Below are 19685 nucleotides of genomic sequence, written 5' to 3' on the forward strand. Positions count from 1 at the left end.
ATTCAGGATGTGACCGAGAGTCTTCCAACAGTGGTTAAACCTTTGGATCGCTACCCCTTCCTGCTTCTCCATGTAGGAACTAACGATACAGCCAAGAACGATCTTGAGCAGGTCACAGCAGATTATGTAGCGCTGAGAAGAAGGATCAAGGAATTTGAAGTGCAAGTTGTGTTCTTGTCCATCTTTCCAGGTGAAGGAAAAGGTCCGGGTAGGGAACGTCGAATTGAGGAAGTAAATGCATGGTTACGCAAGTGGTGTCAGAGAGAGGGCTTTGGTTTCTTCAACCATGGGACTCTGTTCTGGGCCCCAGCCTGAGCGGGGCTGATTACCTCAGATTCATCACCTCCAGAAGGAGAATTGTTAAGGCTGGTGAAAGACAAGAGGTGCCTTGTCGCAGCAAATATATTCCTTTCCTTAAGCTTAACATCAGCATTTGTTCCCAGATAAAATATATACAAGTTTTTGGCCTGCAAGCCAACATTTGTGCAATTTAATAATAATAAACACCTTAGATAGTGTTCGTGTTGTAGAGGTAGCCACAAAACTATTTATTTAAAAGGCTGTAATGGTTGTATTTTTGTGCCATTTTTGAGGAGGGATTCAGGATGCAAACTGCATGGAGAGAGGGGACAACCCCAGCTCTCCCTCACTGTGGCAGCTTAGGGCCAAGTAAGAAGCACCTCTCCATGCTGTAAAAGAACAAACACAGTTATGAAAGCATAGCTTAACTTTGAGACTCCAGATTCTATCTACTGTATTGTTATAAAGGTGGCATGGAGTGGTATGCAGCCTCCATTCAGTCTCTTGGCATTATACTTTCCACTGAGTATAATTCACAACAGCAGAGATGCAATGAGGAGAGAAACACACACACAAAATTAATAGACAAGGGTTGTCCTTGCTCTCTAGTGAATTGTTAACATTGTTGGTTGTTTTAGTTACATGTTTAATTTTAAAATGTTGCATTTATTGCAACAATGGCCTCTATTCTCTACATAGAGTAAGATCAGTATCTTTGAACAATATATACTACTCAGCTGCTGGAGATTAATCATTATGCATTAAAAATGTGATCTCTTTCTAAAAGGACTTTGTTGCTATTCATCTCCTAGAACCCTCTCTAAAGCATGTTTTATTCTAATGTCATAGTATTATAGTATTATTACATTATAGTTTCTTATTACACATCCCATTGTAAGTTATAAGCATTTCAATTTAGTATAGACTTAATTTCAGCAGACAAAATGCTGATTATTTCCAAGAGAAAAGGGATAATTGTTGCTTCTAAAATGTTGCTTAAAACACATGTATTTTAATTACTATCTAGAGCAGAGCCAAACCCGTGTCTGTATGTTTGACTATCTCTAGATAGTGAGATGTTTGCCTGTAAATCTGGCTGCTTCCATTAGTGGGTGGGGTAATAAGAATACAATCAGATATCTATAAGCCACCAATTCCCAGTTTTATGTACTGTATGACAGTACTGTTTTTCTGACTTCATGCCTGCAACATGTAGGCTTGGGTCATTTGCTTAGACCATCTGGGTATCTCTCACTAAATTAATTCCCTGCTGTTGCAGGGGTTTGGGGTATTAATGCTTCTCTGGCCCTTCTATTCATTGCCTGTGGCACACAACGATTTAGTCTCATGAGACATATAATACTTTGGTCTAATTCTAGTTGTTGGCTTGTTCTGGGGGCGGCTGGTTAGTGTTTAGTGGCTTGCGAAAAACAGGAGGTCAAACTCAATGATGTGGTAGTCTTTTTTTACCCTAAACTCTAAGGCTACGTTTAGACTGGCATGATTTTCTGGAAATGCTTTTAATGGAAAAGTTTTCCGTTAAAAGCATTTGCGGAAAAGAGCGTCTAGATCGGCACGGACGCTTTTCCGCAGAAGCACTTTTTGCAGAAAAGCGTCCGTGGCCAATCTAGACGCCCTTTTCCACAAAAAAAGCCCCGATCACCATTTTTGCGATCGGGGCTTTTTTGCGCAAAACAAATCTCAGCTGTCTACACTGGCCCTTTTGCGCAAAAGTTTTGCACAAAAGGGACTTTTGCCCGAACGGGAGCAGCATAGTATTTCCGCGAAAAGTACTGATTTCTTACAGCAGGAAGTCAGTACTTTTGCGGAAATTCAAGCGGCCAGTGTAGACAGCTGGCAAATTTTTCCAGAAAAGCAGCTGATTTTCCGGAAAAACTGGCCAGTCTAGACACAGCCTAAGACTCTGTGAGAAAATACAGCACGGGTACATAGGTATCATTAACTTTTCCTAACCAGGGGCTTGAATAATGATCCTAAGTCATACTCTTCTGTTGGAGAATCCTGTGACCATGACCCATCCTAATGGGGATTTCCAGGAGTGCAGGGATGTAGGAGGAGATAATGGAATACTCCCTGTTTAAGAATATGGTGAATGTGTTCCCCTCCCTTCCCTGCTCATGGCTGGCACTACAGGTCAATCCATGGCTTGCAACACTTTCTTCCAACCCATGTTGAAGAAGTTAGCACAGCTGTAGGTCGCTTCAAAAAACTGAATGTTTCATAATACCTCAGACTTTAAGATGCTAATTCAAACTGTAAGGTGGTTCATTCATTAATAAACTCTCCTTTGGCCTGTATTTCCAATGATGAAAAAAGCCATTCTTTCTCATTCATAATTATAGACTGTAAGGTTTGTGCTTATGTGTAGACGAATTAGCAAGTTTGTGTGTGTGTGCACTCTGACAGATCTTCAATGAGTGCTAAGGTGTGAAAAATCCAGCTTGATGCTAGAAGAAAAATGAATTGAATAATTCACTCTTTTTTTTCCCCCTCTCCTTCCCTCCCTTCCTCTAAAGGGGCATCATTATCTTCGTTGTTATAGATTCTCTGGTTACTCTTTTTTCACAATTTAAGAAGTCATATCAAATTTTTACACAATTTTCTTACTCTACTTAATGATTGACTGCTTGACATTCCCCCAAAGATGGCCTGTTGTGATTATTTGATTTTAGGTTGATGCTAAACCGTGTATGAACTGCTTTTCCTTTAATGGTGAGAACAAAAGAATTAGTAATTTTCAAATGCAAAACAATCTTTCTTTAACAAAAGCTATTTTTAATCGTGGAGTGATTTCTTGAGATGTTTATAATTGCTTTGGCTTGCCTAATTAATGTAGTAGAAAGACTTGTTGATTTTTCTATAGCTTTTAGAAATTATAGCTAATTTAAAAGCTTGATGAGATTTTTCTCTGATCAGTTCTACAGGGCCTGTTAACAAAGTCATCTCTCATTATTTATTGTAAACAGTATCTTTTTAAATGGGAGTAGAAACAGGGTGAACTGTGCATTGTGAAGGCCTCAACATTTGTTAAAATGCTTATGGAAAAAAACAATTCCTGGTTTCATATTTAGTGCTTTAACAAAGAAATTGCTTATGTGAAACTTGGAAAATTTTCATAAGTGAATGATACTTCTTTTTGCAGAAGTTATTCTGTCAGTTTATTGCAAGGGCTGAGAAATTTATTGCTAACAGTGCTGCTTATTTGGACACAGCAAAAAAACCAGTAAGAAACTAAAACAAAACAAACAAACCCAAGTAGGATTGCCAGATACCTTCACAAAAAATCCTGAACAGGCAGGGAAAAACTGGTCGAACAAAAAAAAAAAAAGGTCACTGTGCCTTTAAATTACCACGCTCCTCTCTCCCCCAACCCTTGCAGGCTCTGTCAGCCTTCCGTCCGAGGAAAATAGAAAATACTGGACATTTTACATGTTCAGTATTCTCTCGGGATTTTTACCAAACAGAATGCCAAAATACTGAACTGTCTGGGTGAAAACTGGACACCTGGCAACCCTACTTGTAATGAGCAATGACAGTTCAGGAATTTAACTACTAAAACGCATATCAAAAGAAGACTACTTTTTTGTTTTGACTCCCACCTGCAGACTGCGTGTTGAGTCCTGTGTAAACCCAAACCACAGCGCGGGCCACAAAGAAACGGGCTGCGGGCTGCATGTGGCCCACGGGTTACGTGTTGAGTAGCCCTGGTTTAAATTAAAAACAAAATGTCAAGGCTAGTTAGATCGCTGATATAGTGTTCCACAAGTTGATTATAAATTCTTCGGAAAAAACTAGCCAGTTTTATTGACACTGCATCAACACTGCAGTGTTTTTCAGAAAAAAACGGCTGTTTTTCTGGAAAAACATTACTTGCGTCCATACTGCCATTGAGTTCTTTTGACAGAAAGTTGAAAGAACACAGGGGTTTTTCCGAAAGCAGTAAGCTTCATTCCATGAGGAAGAAGCCTTTTTCAGAAAAAGCTTTTTCGGAAAAAGGCGTGTGTGGATGCAGAAGAGGGAGTTCTTTCGAAAGAAGAGGCTTCCAGGAAATAACACAAGTGCCCTGGTGGCCACTCTGTCCAGACTAATCACAACTTAAATGTGAGATAGCGTCCAATCAGTGCGGATGCTATCTTTCGAAAAAGCACATTGCTTTTTTGTTGCGCTTTTGCTGGGTGGATGCTCTTTCAAAATAAGCTTTTCCAGAAGATCTCGTCTGGGAAAACTTCTTCTGAAAGAAGCCTGCAGTATAGGCATAGCCTGAGTGATGTAGAATCTTACTTTGTAGAGCATAATAGTTCAGCTTTATACTTTTAATGTTGTATATGAGTATTCTGTAACTGGAACCCCCTGTTCTTGGGCTTGCAGTGTGTACAGAATAGAAAGGAATTGCTGGCTTAGGACTCAGGAGGCCTGGATTCAATTTCCTGCTGTGCCATGGTCTTCCTGTGTGACCTTGGGTGTCACTTACAAGCTTATTTACAAGTGGGTTTTAAACTGAGTTAGTCGGGTTTGAAAACTTTTCTGGACACAACATAACCCATTGCTGTGCACTTACTCCACATTGATCAGGTACACTGGAGGTCTCTTTAGTCTCTCTGTGCTCCAGTTTCCCATCTATACAATGGTGATAGCAGTGTTTTCTTACCTCATGGGGCTGTATGGGAATCACTATATGAAAGACTTTGAGGCACAAAAATGCTACAGTGATGAGGTCCATTTGAGCACTGAGACAGATTTACTCTGTAGTAACTCTAAGATTGGAGCTTATTTCTGCTCATGTTTAATGTTACTCCAAATTGCCTTAACATTTAGAGCAAAGTTAAGACATATCTAAGTGTTTAGGACTAGATCCTTCAGATTCTGAGCTTGTAATATGTGAAAAGCCTCAAAGACGAGACATCTTGGGTTCAAAAGGCATGGCAGAATTAATTTACAATTTCCATTGAGACAGAGGGGTGCTGAATCTCTGGTCAAAGCTCCATTATACACTGGTATGGCACAAATACAACAATTCGTAAACTCTGCCTTTGATGTCTTGTCAAAAATATTTCCTCAAAATCATTTCAGGCCAGAGAGTGAATGTTTTACAAACATGTGAAGTCAACAAGAGCAATCTTGTGAGTCACTGCTCAATAATGTGAGGTCTTCACAACCTGGCCCTAACAAAATAAGCAAGCAAAAGCAATAAGTAAACCATCTAAGTCTATCTATTATTTTATGAACTGCCATAGAATGGAGATTGAAGAAAAGCAGTGAAAATAAAATACAGAAATATTTAGCTGAGATATTAGATGTTTATTTTTACAATATGTATAGTGTACCTATTCAGATCTTTAGGTCCATCTACAATGCAGGAAACACATACAATATTAATAATCCCCAAATGACACCATATAAATCCTCTTTGAAAATAAGAAACAAAAGAGAACACTCTAGCTACTCAGCAGAATGCCTCAGGAATGGAATACATGAATTATGTTTTTCCCTTTGTTTCTCTCTAGCTAGCTTTTTTTCAGATCTTGATTTTTTATTTTGGTTTCTAACAACTTCCTGAGCCCGAGGTTTCCTAGTGTTTCTTACTTTCTGCATTACCAGTATTTTCCCAGTTAGCCCTCTTTGATTTATCTGTAGAAACAAAGATGCTTCCTCAAGCACACAAGCCTATCACAGAAGTTTCTTTTCATACCAAGCCCTATTAATACCTTTTTTTAAAGGACTATCTTTAAGAAGGGTCTCCTTCACTGATCATTTTTTAAATATACACTATTGTTTGCACTATTATCTCAGAAAATTAGCAATACAATATATTCACTCCTGATTCTGTTCCCATTCTGATTTTCCCTTTGTTTGCAGTTACATCAATCTGGTCACTTTGGTCAGTCCCAGCAATGAGGAAATTATTGCTGGTTCGATCTCTGGTAAAGGAGGGGGGGGTGTCAATTCTGATTGGAAATCTTCTCCTCCCCCCAACATGAAATCACTGCTGCTCCCTAGTTTATTTCCATGCAAGGACATGGAGCTACGGTTTCATCCCCATCCCTGGTTTGAAGCCTACATTTCCCATATTTTGCTACTCCCCTTACACATTGTGTCAGAAAGTAGCATGTGGCTCAGAGTTTAATTACATGCTACAGTAGAAGAAACCACAAGGTATATTTTGTGTCACTCCAGAGAGACCACTCCAGACAGACCACTTCAGCTAGCTAGAGAGAAACAAAGGGAAAAACATAATTCATTTATTCCATTCCTGAGGCATTCTGCTGAGTAGCTAGAGTGTTCTCTTTGTATGTGTGACAGAACTAAATGGAAGGCCCTGCCCCTCTACATATCCATCCGGGTGCATAATGGTCCCTCACCGGGCAATCCTGACTGTTGACTGGATGTGGCTTTACTGCACTTTGGCAATGACAGGTAACCTAACATGGGATCCTGAGTGGCACGGTGAAAGTAAGTACCTAGAGGAGGGTCTACTGGCCCTGCAGGAAAAAATTGAGAAGTTGGTGGCCAATGCCCAAAGGCGTATTGGGATTGGCTGTCTGCGGTACACACAGATAGGGAGAACCGTGGACCAGGCAAAAATCCAATACTCCGAGGCACTCAACCAGGCAGTAGAGGTCAAAACCATAATTATGGGCAGTGCCTTTTTGGGTGATGAAATACCTTGGGGATAGATTTGGGTAATGTTTTGCCAAGTTATGTGGGGAGTTTCAATTTTAACATTTATAATAGTGCTGGTGCAGTACCAGCACTTCCAGAGTAAAATAAAAACCCGGAAACTGCTGTATTTAACCTGGCGGGTTCAGGAACCTTAAGATCAAGAGGAGGGAACTGGTACCAGGAGTGGGATGGCACGTTATATTTTAGAACACTTCGATGTAAATTGACAGAGTTTACAGCCCCAAACCAGCCTGCGATGGTATCTGCTAAGCCCCGTCTTTGCCGAATCAGGCAGATTTGACGTATATTGACAACATTTAAAATCCCTTAATCTCACTCAAAAAAAACCCTGCTGCAGTCTGGCTGTTTTGGAAAACCCTGTACTAAGAAGTTTAAAAATTATTATTAGCTGACTGAAATAATAAACATCTGATGGCAGCCTTTGGCCCTTAATGTTTATATTAGTTTTAGATTCTCATTGCAGAAGTGGATATACATCTTTCTCTTCATTCCTCAGTTTAACATCAGAATGCTCGTACTTTGGGCTTCTGCATGAAATCTGCAGTTTCTTTCCTTTGATTTGAATAGAAGACTTCTGAACGGATCAGATCAAAGTTTGCATTGGGTGTTTGCTTCTAGACTTTGAAACTAGCACACAGATCTTTTCTAGTTTATGAAAATGCCAATACTGCCATTTTTAATATACTGTATAAAAACAACTGTTGGAAACGATACTGGAATTTTGCACATGCAGCATTATAGACTCTAATATTTGAGCTGAAGGAAAAGAGTTGAAATATTGCATTCCATAGCTGTTAGTCTACATAACTAGCTTATTATTTGGTTTCTCTAATTATGCACCATCAATTCAATGATAACACCAACAATTTTTGTTTCATAACATTCACTAGTGCTAATTACACCCCACACAGCTGTTTATCTAGAGGGTCTGGTTATATATTTCTTTATATTTTTATGACCATGATCACGGTAAAATTAACTTTCTTCATGAAGCGATAAGAATATTTTTCATCAACAAGCTGGTCTAGTACAACAAATTGTATGTTTTCTAGCTTGTCAGCTTACTAACTTACATATACTCAATACTCTGTAAATGGTATGGAACCTAGGGTATGTCTACACTGCCACCCTAATTCGAACTAGGGTGGCTAATGTAGGCATTCGTAGTTGCAAATGAAGCCCGGGATTTAAATATCCCAGGCTTCATTTGCATCTTGCCGGGCGCCACCATTTTTAAATCCCTGTTAGTGCGGACTCCGTGTCTGCAGCTACACGCAGCACAGACTAGGTAGTTCGAATTAGGCTCTCTAATTCGAACTACCGGTACTCCTCGTGGAATGTGGAACGAGGAGTAAGGGAAGTTCGAATTAGAGAGCCTAATTCGAACTACCTACTCCGTGCCGCGTGTAGCCACGGGCATGGAGTCCGCACTAACGGGCAGGGGTGGATATAGGGCAGGGCGAACGGGGCGGCCGCCCCGGGCCCCGCGCTTAAAAAAGCCGCATGCGCTGTGGCAAAGGCGGGGCCCCATGGAGTTATGCTGCCCGGGGCCCCACAAAACAGTCATCTGCCCCTGCTAATGGGGATTTAAAAATGGCGGCGCACGGCAAGATGCAAATGAAGCCCGGGATATTTAAATCCCGGGCTTCATTTGCAACTTCGAATGCCTACATTAGCCACCCTAGTTCGAACTAGGGTGGCAGTGTAGACCTACCCCCTGAGACAAAATTTTCCCTAGAAGACAGGAAAACCATCCTTCAGATGCAGGGTGACAATAGGCGCCTTTGAAATATGAGTAAAGTTGTGAGCAAAATTGCAGTATCGTTGCAGAGGAAGATGATACTTGGAATTCAAAATAGTGACTTTTAAGAAATATGCAGAAGTACTCATAAAAATAACCCAAAACAAATGTCTTCAAATGGCACGCATGGGACTCATGAAAAGACCAGTATAGAATTACGTCAAGCTAAGTCTGTGTATAGGCAGGGAAGTCACTTACCTTTCTCAAAATATTTAGACCAGCCCTATGCACAGAAGTGTGATCATTATGAATAGATATCCTATAGGCTATGTCAATACACTAGCAAGGAGTGTGCTTCTCAGCACAGTTAAATACACTGCGCTAGCTCTGCATGATCTAGTGTGCTAAAAATAGCTGCTTGGCCAAGGGCGACATGTAGGAGGAGCATGAATGGTCACATATCTCTCCCTAAAATGCCAAAGGAGAGGCAAAGGGCCACTGGCACAGCCAGAAGTGAAGAGGTGGGGCTAGAGTCTTTTCCTCTTCTGGTCACCACTGCGCTGCCTGTCTGGGATGCTGCTCGATGCTGTGCCGGGGCTTCTCTTTCCCAGGCAGCTGCTGTGCTGCACTAGGAAATGTCCCAGGCAAGCAGCATGGCCAGGGGCTCCCTGGGAAAGTGAGCAGTGAGAGGAAAGGTAATGGGGCATGGGGAGAGGATGAGGAGAATGCAGGGAGTCCTAGGCTGGGGGCAGAAATAAGTCACATGGGAGGGCATGTGAAGAGGTCAGGTCACATGAGGGGGTATGTTCCCCCTCCCTGCATGGCGCCCTCTTTATGTCTCTCCCACTAGTCGCCGTTGAGCATGGCATGTTGGCAGCGTGGACTAGATGTCCAAATACAAACCTGTTCAACTCCAAAGGTGTGTACACTAGCCTGCACTGCCACTTGTGCCTCCCCAGTCACAAGACCAAGAGGAGCATCAGTCCAGACTGACATGAACCGGCTCCTTCCTCGCACCTGACCTATCTGGCTAATAGGTCAGGCCGAGCAACAGACTGGTAACTATTCCATCAGCAGGATGTGTGTGTATGTGTGTGTGTGTAAATGCATATGCTGCTTTATTATATTATCAATAAATGAGGCATGTTGCCTTATCCCCCTGAGAAAGATTCCGTGTGCTTCTTTTAAGCTGCAGAGGAGCCAGGAGCAGCCTGGCCCTCCCTGGGGTCCGCACACACACCTGCGGCTCACAGCACTGCCTACAGGAGTGGGTGGTGCCTCGCATGTGCAGGAATGACTGCATGCTGTGTGAGGCACTCCTCGGGGTGACAAACAGAGAGATCCCTCCCCGGCATCGGACAAGGCCTGGGAGATGCCTTGGCTGACAGACACTCGCTGCAGGGGCAGGGTGATGGTGTCCGTCTCCTCCTCCTCCTCCTCCTGCTGACCCTGGTACTCCTTCTCCTCTGCCGTGATCTCCTCTCCCTGCCACAGGCCTTGTCACCCATGGTTCAGTCTTAAGCCCCCCGAAACCTCCTCTGTCCTTGCAGGGAGCAGCCCCAGAGGTCCCAAGACCCACCCAGGGGGACCAAGAGGTGGGCACCCTCCTAGTCTAGAGTGGAGATCCTGTCCCTCCTCTAGCTGTGGGGTGAGGAGGAGTCATTGCAGGATCTCTGTAAGTGGTCTCAGTGCCACAAGATAGAATTGTACACCACACCCTAGAGGTGTGTAGGTTACACAGACATACCTTAAGAGTCTCTGAATTCGTTCTCAATCATCGTGGCTTGGAATGATTCTTGTGGGACAAGAGAGCCAACAGGCTTTATACAGCACACTTAGAATGAACCTGCAATCCTGTGGCGTAGCCATGGAGATGGGCTTCTTCTATGAAGGTGTCTCTTCCTTGTTCCCCATCCTCTCTTCCTTCTGGGTTTTCATCTCCATCATCTGCACAAAAACTGGGGAAGTTTTGGCCAAAATATCCTGTATATATCCGCAGTTAAGAAGCTGCAAAACGGCATCTATACTAGGATTTTTGAAGTAAATCAAGTTTTTACAATAGAGTTTTTAAATGAAAGACTCGCTCATAGGAAAGACCCATTTAATCATAGCCATACTCTCCTAATGCAGAAAGGGGGCAGAGAATATAGTTTGCACACAATGCAAATATGTCTTATTAAATGGCTGTGGCCTTAAATTTGCAGAAAAGAAGCCAGTGTGGTGATAAGCCCAGTTCCACAGAAATCACCACGTTGCTAGTCCTTCTTCCTGGCATTCAGGAATTCACAATTCACTAAATGAAATGTGATCAGTGTTCCTGATTCAGAGTTTAAGGGAACCAGGAAAAGCATCACAGAGAAAATAGGATACTCTTTTTTTATTTTTTAGGGAAGAAAAATACTTTGAGTGGAGAACAGTGCATTATAAAATTATAGTATAGCACCATCACAAATACAATACAGTGATTCTGCCTGTTACCTCTGAGGGAACTTTCTGTGCTTCTTGATCCTTTTGTGCTAAACATTAACTCTGATTTCAGAAATAAAATTCTGACCCCAATGAAGTTAATGATGAAACTCACTGATTTTAGTAGGGTCTTCCTGATTCAAACTTAGGTGTGCAAGTTCTCTGAGGCCAAATCCTACAGTTTTCACTGAGGCAAACCTCCCATTGACTTGTTTTGCTTGAGTATGGGCCAAGTACTACAGAATATGATCCCAGGTTATTAATTTTGTGCTTTAAATGTACTTACATTCATATTATGGCTTTTCCAAATTACCATGGTACTTTAAAACAACCACTCTAGCTTGTAGTAGAAGATACAATCTGTGAATTAGCTGAGATTATTAGGGGTGAAGGAAATGAGTTAAATGTTTCCACCTGCCCTACAGTTCTGAACGCCTGATTAGCTAACATGCTTTTTTTCTGCCGGTGAAAGCTCTAGCTGAATCCCCAAGTGAACTTCTTTTTCATTCACATAGATCCCAACAATACCTCCAGATGCCACTGAGTTTACTCGATCATTTCCTGAATTTTACAACCTACAAGCTTTGGTTCAGGTTCATTTACATAAATCAATTCCATTTTCAATGCATGTTTATAAAGCCGTTTACATAGCTCACAATTGCATTTCAGTGCTAGATTCATAGCATAGTTTCTGGTCTCCTGCTAATTGAGGTCAGAAAGCGATTACCAATATAAAAGTAATAATGATATCTTGCAACTCAGTAGGAACCTGCTAATAATTCAGCTATGGAAAGAAAACCATCTTTTCATATTCTCTTCTTTAATGTCATTTAAACTCCACATTAGCACTCCATGAAATAAAATCTTACACATCAGTGTGTTAGGGTCTCTTTGTAAGTTTCTATCACACAACTGAACATTCCAACAGAGGAAACCAGTTTTATTTAACTTTAAGGTTATATTCTGAAGAGTTCAAGAAAACAAAGCTTTTAAAATCTGAAGGTTAACAGGTAAGCTGATTTTAAAAATGTGGCTGGAAATTAGTGCTACAGTATATGATACATTATATGATATGTATAATGCTAATAAAAATACTACACATTATAAAATAGTATGTTTCACAGAAGGATTCCAAACTGTTCAAAATTCACTCCTATGAGTATCCAGGGTGTTTCACGGGCACAGAAGATGTATAAAAGGGAGGGTTTTTGGGTTCAGGAGAGGATTCTGGCCTCGGAGAGGGGTGTAGTAGGGGCTACAGAGTCTGGGAGGGAGTTGTGACCCTGGACAAGGAGGTGCAGAGGGTTTGGATGGTGACCTGGGGGAGGGAGTAGGGATGCAGGAGGGACAAGGGTGCCAGAGGCAGACTCTAGCTGGGCGGCGCTTTTCTGAGCCAGCAACCCTGCAGCACCCCCAAGGCAGGCTGGGGTCCCTGCCTCCTGCAGCCCCAGAATACTTAAAACTGCAACCTGCAAATCACATGTGACTCTCGACTCTGGGAGGGAAGAGACTTGCACTGCTCCCATCCCCCAGGCCAATCTCTCAGCTCCTATTGGCCGGTTGTTTCTGACCACAAGGAGCTAAGGATTGGGTTGGGGACTGAGAGATGCGGGACCTGAGCTTTAAAACACACAGCTACATGCCTGAGGGTCCTGACAAGGTGGACCCCAGGCTGGATGCAGTGGCTTGGAGGGCCGAATCTGGCCCCTGGGCCGTATTTTGCCCAGCCCTGCTGTAGGGAGTCACAGGATCAGAAGCTGACACTTCAAGTATATTGACAGAGAAGTAAAAAGCATTTTGGAATGCTTTGGTTATGCACTATATAGCAGCTACATTTAATGTCTCAGCATGTAGAAGGCTTGATTTTATCTCTTGGTTATTGTTTAGGCTGATTCTTCAAGCCTTTTTGTAGTATTTGTTTCTCTTGAGGTTTATTTATTTATTTGTTTTATAGTGGAATTTAATACAAGAGAGAAGTACTACAGAGTAAGCTACACCATGGTTACATTCAACTACATAGGTTCTCCAGATAAACAAAAGTCAGTTTCCCAAAACACAATATCCCCATTATGGTCAAAGAAGATACACCAGAAATGAATTGACTCTTGTTTCTATATAGCTTAATTTATATGCTCATTTAAACTACAGATGATTGGTTTATGCAGATGTTTACTTCAATTTCTTTCCAAAGAAAGCTCCAGGATATCCTGACTCTTTCCCAGGTTACTATGCAGCTTGCTTTCTACAATTTCCTTTGGGTAAACATTATTTTCACACTGAAAGGCCAGATGGCACAATCATGCTTTTCTAGATAAATCTGTCTTTACTGACCTGCTCTGTAATATGCTTAAACGCTGTCAACATTTTATTCCAATTCTGAAATAATATCCCTCAATGTTAGAGTCTGTGGAATTGGGGCCTAATATAGATTAAACATCCTAGACAGACTATAGTCCTATACAATGTGGTAGCTAGTCTTGAGCAGATGACAAAATTTGGTGTTTCAGAGGAAGGTGAACTAGTCTGTTATGCACGATGATAAACGAAGTGTCAGAAGAATGGGGGAGAGGAAATTCACTCAACTCTTCAAAGCAAAAAACCATGATTTCTGAACTCCAAAACTCCAAATAGATATTCAGGACATATAACTCTAAAGCTCTCTGTCTTAATCGTCCTATCTTTCTCAATAACACCCATCAATAAAATAAACGTAGTTTTAATAAACTGGGTTACCCGAATAACCCATTTTAAAGAAAAATGCACTGTTATTAATATGTATTTATATTGTGATTTTTCAGAATTGCTGAACACCACAGTTTCCTTTCACTTCTGTGGGATTTCTGGATGCTCAGCATTTCTGAAAATTAGGGCACTAGGCTATTTTAATTTACTTTTTTTCTAGAATGTCTAACAGATATGAAAGATCAGTTAACTAAAATGTTTCATACACTCTGAGGAATCCATTTATACCTGAAGAAGAGCTCTGTAGTGCTTGAAAGCATGAAGTTGGTAATGGTCTAATACAAGATATTGCCGTTCCACCTTGTCTTTCTAATATCCTGGAACCAACATGGCTACAAGACTGCAAATAACCATTCATGTCATCAAACTCAGAAGTGCTACTAAGCCTTTTTAACAATGAGTTTGGTATAAGCTGTGTCTCTAATCCCTGCTAGAAACTCTTCTCAAGCAGTCTCCTCTGTAGAAACCATCCTCTTGTACTCATAGAGATCCTGACCTACATTCCATTTACAGACTTGCACCAGACTCGTCTGCTATTCTCCCCTCTTACTGGCTCAAAAGTAGCCTGGTGATTTGAAATGCCTTCTTGGACTGGTATAGTTCAGAAATAACGTGGATTTTAATGGAATTCAATGAGTTATTTAAGACAAAGTTTATACCACGGCTGCATCGACTGGCAAGTTTTTCCGCAAAAGCACCTGCTTTTGCAGAAAAACTTGCCAGTTGTCTACACTGGCTGCTTGAATTTGCGCAAGAACACTGACGATCTAATGTAAGATTGTCAGTGTTCTTTCAGAAATACTATGCTGCTCCCGTTCAGGAAAAAGCCCTCTTGCACACATGTATTTGCGCAAGCTAAAAACTGTTTTGCGCAAAAAAGCCCCGATGGCGAAAATGGCGATCAGGGCTTTCTCGCGCAAAACCACTTCTAGATTGGCACGGACGCTTTTCCACAAAAAGTGCTTTTGTGGAAGAGCCTCTGTGCCAATCTAGACGCTCTTTTCCGCAAATGCTTTTAACGGAAAAACTTTTCCGTTAAAAGCATTTGCGGAAAATCATGCCAGTCTAGATGTAGCCCCCAGGTTTCTTAGAGCAATTTTACATGTAATTAGATTTGAAGAGACATTGAGAATTTGATAAACATTAGCATCTGCCATTTCTCCATGCCATGAATGCTGACAAACACAAATGAAATATAATTCCTTGTTCCTGGAGGAGTTCAAAGTTCTGTGCTGCTGCTTTCTCTCATTTTAAGCCCCAGCTTGACAAAGCCCTGGCTGGGATGATTTAGTTGGGTTTGGTCCTGCTTTGGGCAGGAGGCTGGACTCGATGACCTCCTGAGGTCCCTTCCAGCCCTAGGAGTCTATGATTCTATGATTCATTGCAATGACTGTTGCAGTCAGTTTAAGGGATAATTAATCTGAGGAGGATTTCACAAAGCGTGAAATTCACCCTGGTACAAAGGGATGACACTAAGTCTGCCACACCACTTAGAAACATGCTTCAGAAAGTATGGAGGGAGACATTGGACATGAGCTGCAGGCCAGGCCATGGGACTCACAATTGTATAGATCCAGGGGCCCTAAAAAAACATGTAAGTTGTGTGAAAATTCTATTACTGCATTTCCCACCCACAGGCACAGAAGCTGCAGTGACAGAGATTGAAAGGTTAAAGATCCTTCTCAACATTTGAAGACTTCCCCCAAATAAATCTCAGCTCCTCCAGCTTTATTCAATTGAACTGAATTTTGGACAAAATAAAAACATTCCTGAGCATAGCAATACACCATGATTTGTATAGAAATGGAAGGTTGTGACTGAATACCTATAGGACCAAAATGCAACTATATAGACTTTAATAGGATGTCTACAGCTCACATTTGGATTGGCAAATTGGCACTTGAACACACAAGATTCTCATACCATGCACACTGCTTTTAGTATGAATACTTAAATCCACCCCCTCCCTTTTTTTGTATTGCCTACATGGTGATATGAGCATCTACATGTAGAATCTGGAAAGTCTGTTTAGGCCACTTGTATTTTTAAAGTAAATCTGCAGTGTCGATAAGGAATTTCTCTATAATTTGTGAGATGTTAATATCTGCTAACATTGCTGAGTAAGTGGGAACGCTGTGATAAACTAAAATATAGCTGCCTGTAATATAATGAAAAATAATGTAGGTTATTTTATTTTATTTTTACCATTAAAAATGAAAAGAGATCAAGATATTTAACTCTAAAATCTCATGTTTTCACACATTAGTTTATTTAAACCTTGCCCTGTACCATTAAAATTGATGTAAGTTCTACCATTGAATTTAAAAAGACCGAGTTAAGATCTTTAGGAAGGATCTTCAGTGGATACACTAGAAATTTCTTTAAAATATATTCATTACATTATAGCTATATTATCATTGAATACACTGCGGTCCCTTCTTCAAAGTTGTCATATTGTACATTCTAGCAGATTAAGCATTTTTAATAAGTTCTATATTTTTATTATTATTGTACCAACATAAATATCTATTCAACTATTTGCTTTCTAAGCAAAGGTATTCATTTGGAGCATTTTCTAACCTGAACAGCTTCTATGGCATTATTCTCATGATTGCAGTTGTTTTTCGCATCTTAAACCTTAGATTTAAAAGTAAGAAAGCTATATTTTGTCATTTTCTGACACTATAAACTAGAGTGACAATAAGAATATACAATATTCTAATTAACTGAATGGACATCATCAAAGGAAACAAATTATATAGTAACTCACTAAGCTGTTCTCATTGGAATTGTGTGAACATGAAATGTAATGTTTATTTTAGTGAAATTAGAATTGGTTTTGTTTTCCTGCCTTAATTAATTACTTTGCTGTGGTCTTACTGGTAAAAAAATAAAATCTTGCCTATTATTTATGGATACTTTATAGATTATTTTAAAATTTTCAATTTCTTTCTTCTGAGATAAATAACAGGGGCACTCCAGGTTGGAAAGCCTTTCTGTTTGAACAATGACTTTTCTAAGTGCCTCCGTGCCACATGAGCTGTGCATATGCAGACAGAGTATTCAAGAGGGCTGCTGGCTAGTCACTAATCACAGGCTGTGGGTAGCTCAAGGGGACAACATGTAGTGCTGTCACTACTTTTATTGCTTGCAAAGTGTGTTTTTTTTGTTTTTTGACTGATCTGTGCATTTCATAATTTAATTTCTCTCTTACACTTACATTTAATTCTTTGAATATTGAGTTCAAAAATGCCTAACCTGTAGTAGCTGGAAGAACTATCCCTGTGGTAATTGCTGCTCCTGAAAGTGGCTGGCATGTCCCTGCAGCCCCTGAGAAAGGCAGAGCAGGGGATCTCCACATGCTGTCCTTGCCTGCAGACACCACTCCTGCAGTTCCCATTGATCAGTAATGGGGAACCGTGGCCAGTAGAAACTGTGGGCTCAGTGCTTGTAGATGAGGGGCAGCACATGGCACCACTGAGCATTGCTGTATATGCCAGCTGCTTTCAGGAGTGGCGCAGGACCAGGGCAGGAGTAAGCCTGCCTTGAACCCACTGCTCTACCATCTGGAAGCTGACTCAGTTAAATGGTGCCCAGCAAGAGCCTGCTTCCTGAATCCCTGTCTCAGCCCCAAACTAAGGATGTTAAGGACTAGTCGACTATCCAATAAGCAATGCTTATCAAATAGTCCAGTCGACTAGTTAATCCTGCCCTCTTTGCTGCCTCTATTAGATAGAGTCAGCAAAGGGGGGGGGGGGAGAGGGGATACTTCAAAGCAGCAGTGCTGCACAGCTGACCCCGGGTTCCATGCGGCACTGCCCCTTTGAAATTCTACAGCAGTGTTTCAAAGGAGCAACGCTGAACAGAGACCAGGATCAGCTGTGCAGCACTTCCCCTCTGAAACACTGCCATGGCGTTTCAAAGCAGCAGTGCCGTACGGAGCCCGGGGTCAGCTGCTGCTGCTGCTTTTGCGGAAAAACTTGCCAGCTGTCTACACTGGCCGCTTGTCTGAAATCAGTGCTTCTTGCGGAAATACTATGCTGCTCCCATGTGGGCAAAAGTCCCTTTTGCGCAAAGCTTTTGTACAAAAGGGCCAGTGTAGACAGCTCAGATTTGTTTTCCGCAAAAAAGCCACGATCGTGAAAATGGCGATTGGGGCTTTTTTGCGGAAAAGCGCATCTAGATTGGCACGGATGCTTTTCCGTAAAAAGTGCTTTTGCGGAAAAGCGTCCGTGCCAATCTAGACGCTCTTTTCCGCAAATGCTTTTAACGGAAAAGTTTTCCGTTAAAAGCATTTATGGAAAATCATGCCAGTCTAGATGTAGCCTCTGGCTATAGCAAGTTCAATATGGCCAAGGGAAACACCTACGTAATGGTGCAAGAGTGAAGGAGGGCGGTTGGTTAACATGGGAATCTATATTACAAATGTAGGTCAAATTGTCCCAGTTATGATAAGAATTGTGAAGTGCTGTTGTGCGTCAACCAATCTGACATGAGATTAATGTAACCACATGAGAACACAATATTCTGCTGCAGAGGTACAGAGGGCTAAACTGGATGATCAGACAGTTTGAGTGTTTACTTAGAAGGTTGTTATACATTCTCACCACAGCAGCAGTTATCAGATGGGTAAAATATGTGAGAGGTCTATCTAGGGTTATTCTGAAGTAGATTGGTTTGGATTCATGCTTTGAGCGATTCTATTAAGAAATTCAGTTCTTGGTCTGCTTTGGATGTTTGAAATATGGAACATAACTGTTTCGGTTACACCTGGTTGCCCAAAAAGAAAGTAAATTTTCCTGCTGAAGTCAGTGGGGGCCAGAATTCCCACTCTCTGAGTTTGAGGCACTTCTACAGATATTGTCCTTTTCAAAGAAGAAAAGGTTATTACTGAAGCAACTCAGATTCAAATTTGCAAGGGACTGAAATGAGATTCTCCTAGAATCCTTACCTATGGATTTCATCTGTGCTAGAGATGAAGCTAAATCCAAATCAATCCACTTAATGAAATGCATCCTGGATCATACATTTAAATTATCCATTGTTCAACAGCCAACTTGGGGAATGGCCCCACCTTTAAACTCTGCATAGTAAAGTACCTAAAGGTTTTGCTCACAAATAAGCACCTCTGATCTGGATGGAAGTAGGGAAAGCAGTACGAGAACACTATTTCCTTTTCTGAAGGAACTGATAAGTTTTCCTGGACAGTTGTGAATGAAACCTAAAATAATGGGCAGCATAGATATGCATAGAGTAAATAGTAAATGCTATTGCATTTCAGATTTGGTTTTATGGAAAATTTCTTGGTGCTGGAGGGAGATTGTACTGGAAAGGGCTAAAATGTATTTTTTTCTCCCAACCTTACCTTCTCCTCCATTCTTTACTCTCTTCCCCCCTGCCACCATCAGTGCCTCTCTAATCCTGCTGGTGTTATATGCATGCTACACATCTGCAGTCTGCCAGCCTGCTCCTCTGTAGCTCCTTCAGGGTACGTCTAGACACATTGAAATTGCTAATGAGGCAGGAATTTAAATATCCCGTGCTTTATTAGCATAAACATGGCCAACACTTTTTTTTCGAAACAGAGCTTTTTTGAAAAAAACCCTGGCAATCTAGATGAGGATCTATTGAAAATAAACCCTTTTTTGAAAGATGCTGTATTCCACAAAAACGAGGTTTACAGGCTCTTTCGAAAAAGGGTTTATTTTTGACAGATCCACGTCTAGACTGCCAT

Source organism: Pelodiscus sinensis, chromosome 2 (genome assembly GCF_052426305.1).
Source record: "Pelodiscus sinensis isolate ZL-2025 chromosome 2, ASM5242630v1, whole genome shotgun sequence".
In the NCBI taxonomy this organism is placed as follows: domain Eukaryota; kingdom Metazoa; phylum Chordata; order Testudines; family Trionychidae; genus Pelodiscus; species Pelodiscus sinensis.